At 36.0% G+C, this 2842-nt stretch overlaps 1 pseudogene; it reads left to right on the forward strand.

The window, feature by feature from the left end:
* Nucleotides 1–570: 570 nt before the first annotated feature.
* On the forward strand, nucleotides 571–1071 carry LOC149234875 (uncharacterized; annotated as a pseudogene).
* Nucleotides 1072–2842: the final 1771 nt, after the last annotated feature.

Consider the following 2842-nt stretch of genomic DNA (forward strand, 5'->3'; position numbering starts at 1 on the left):
TGGAAGATGTCTAAGAAGATAAAAGAGAATGGACTGAAAAAAGGAACAATATGCTACTTAAAGTATTATAAAATTTGCATGTTTAGATATTGCTTTGAAGTTTCTATTTGTCTTAAATTTAGCTGATATTGCTTTGAAGTTTCTATGTTTAGAGGTTGCACGTTCGATTCTTGTGCAGATTGTTGAAATGCAACCAATTTGTTTTATCCAGTAAGGGTGGTATTCCAGTAAGTCCCTTTTAAAAGAATTCTGCTTGAAAATTGAGAGAAATTGAAGGTATAGTTGCAAATATAATTGATTGGATACTCAAAGTTCAATTTGGTCTCTCCATTTTTGGATTGAGAAAAACAAAAACAAAAATGCATTGCACAGAGTTATAATTTAAATATATATGTGAAGAAAATAATCTCTGAGAAATACCTGTATGTGGAAACCAATATTGATTGAAGTAGAACCTGAATTTCCTAATCCATTCGACTAAATGTTTGAAATATCATTTAGACACATTTCAAAAGCTCATTAGTTAAGAATTATGAAAGACAACTAAAACATCATTAATCAATTTAACTTTATGGGATTGCTGCTCAAGCTTTAACAGCAGTAGTAAAAGCTCATGATGGACGGGGGCCTCCCACAAGTCTCACTTCTGCAATTCTACAGAAGCTCCAAATTCACTCACCAGATGAAGTCATTGGATGGACTTATGCAGATCCTTCTTGGGCCCGCATAGCTGCACTTGCTCCTATGGTAAAGGCTTGTGCAGGAGCAGGTGATAAAGTGGCACAAAATATTTTTCTCATTACTGTTCAAGAGCTTGCTGCCAGCGTAAAAGCTGTTGTCCAGAGACTGGGTTTGAGTGGGAAAGATGGATTGGAGTCTTTTCTACTTGTTATGGTTGGTGGTGTCCTTGAGACCAATGAGGGATGAGACATAGATGAAGAAGTAATTAGTTGCATTTCCAAAGACTTTCCAGGCGTGCTTCCAATTCGGCCAAAGTTGGAACCAGCAATAGGTGCTGCAATGTTAGCATGGAACTTCTATATGAAGGCCTCTTCAGAGGAAAGTATCTAAGATAGGTGATACGAGAAAAATATATTTTATTATCAGCTTTCTTGTCCAGGCTAGCATTAAGTATTAATTGATACAAGAAAGCATTTAGAATGCATATATGTGAAGTTTTGCTGCTTCCATCGACTAGGTGAAATATCACTTTTTGGCCATATGTAGTAATGAGTTGGTTTTGGCCTTCCCTCAACCTCTCAGAATCTCTCTTATCTCCCTTTGATGGTTGAAAATATATACAGTTGGACTAACATTATTAATGGCCTCTGATATTGCTGGTACACCATTATTTCTTGATGACAAATTTGTCATCTATAATCAACTGGAAGATTTTAGCTGCATTATTCATTAGGAAGTTAAATTGGTAAGGAAATCAAATTTGCCGATTTAATCTTCTCTAATATTTATCTTATAAATTTTGTAAATCCCACAAAACAAGGCATCCTCTGCAAGATTTAAGTGAGATTTACAAAGTTGTGATTTGCCAAAATTCAAGTCCTATCTTTTTCTCCAACATGATATAGTGGTTAAGAGCTCTTTCAACAATCAGCATGTTATGATATGTGCACGCCATAGAGATATGCAAGACAGAAAGATTGAGTGATTGCAAAGCATATTGCAGATTTGGTCTTGTGGTTGGTAATTGGTGATGGCAATTCTAGAATTCTAGTCATTATCCTTCCACGAGATGAAACCTTAAGCCAAAATTAATTATGATCTGGAATGCTGGAGTGTGAGGGCCACCATAGCATGGAGCTTTGTGTGTACTGCTCCAGATCTACGTAGAGAACATTATGTGTAACAGAGTTGGTGATTTGCGTGGGTACAGAAGGGAATGGAACCAATTTTCAGGATACAAAACACAATTTTCAATTGCAGGGTACATACACAAATTATTTTTTATTTGCTGGAGTGTAGAAGCAATGGAGCTAATTTGGCTCTCACAAACTTGAGAGCATTAGCTCAATACGTTTTAAAACAAAATTAGGAATAAAAATCTTCTGAGCTCATCAGAAATTAAACAACCTGAAGGAATCTATATATGTTGAGATTGTATTAACGTCAATTCCACACTCCTTTGATCTTTTGGTTAAAAGCTCTGGCTCATGGACACGCTGAGACCCTGATATGATTTCTTCACCATTAATCAAATTGACAGTACACTGATTTAAATATCTTAGTAATACTAGTAACACAAACCCGCATCTCTGGGTTGCAATTTGACAACGCAGAAATTATTATATCTACCCAAAATGTGTTTATTTGTTACCCCTCTATAGGAGGATGGGGATTTTATCTCAAATAAATTCCATCTAGATCAACTGCAAGGCTGAGTGGAATAACATTTCCTGTTCATGGTGACCAATCCGTGATGTTAATTTCTGAAAAGCACGAACCAATTCCATTGGGCTGGTTTAGTGATTGAGATAGGGCATCGCCTTGCAAACGACCCAGGATGAAACCATGGCAGGCATAGAGCCCTGGATTATAAAGTTGACTGAGTTTCACAAGTAATATTGATTCAATTTATAAATAAATAAAAAAAATGCATAGGAACAACATATCTTGAGGTAAACAAACAACATGGACAAAACTGCATCGTTTGCCAAAAATTTACCACTTGTGATTCTCATCACAAGTTTTATTGTATGGCTCTGTCAGCCTCGAATAAATTCATAAAAGGGCTCATTCACAGATGCCCGGAGGTAAGTACAGAAAACAAATAGAAGCTAAAAATACAAGAGCACAAAATGATCAATCGAGTAAACTGAATCTTGGA

Source organism: Pinus tabuliformis, chromosome 8, assembly GCF_031772625.1.
Source record: "Pinus tabuliformis cultivar Carrire ecotype Pingquan chromosome 8, CPIR1, whole genome shotgun sequence".
Taxonomy (NCBI): domain Eukaryota; kingdom Viridiplantae; phylum Streptophyta; class Pinopsida; order Pinales; family Pinaceae; genus Pinus; species Pinus tabuliformis.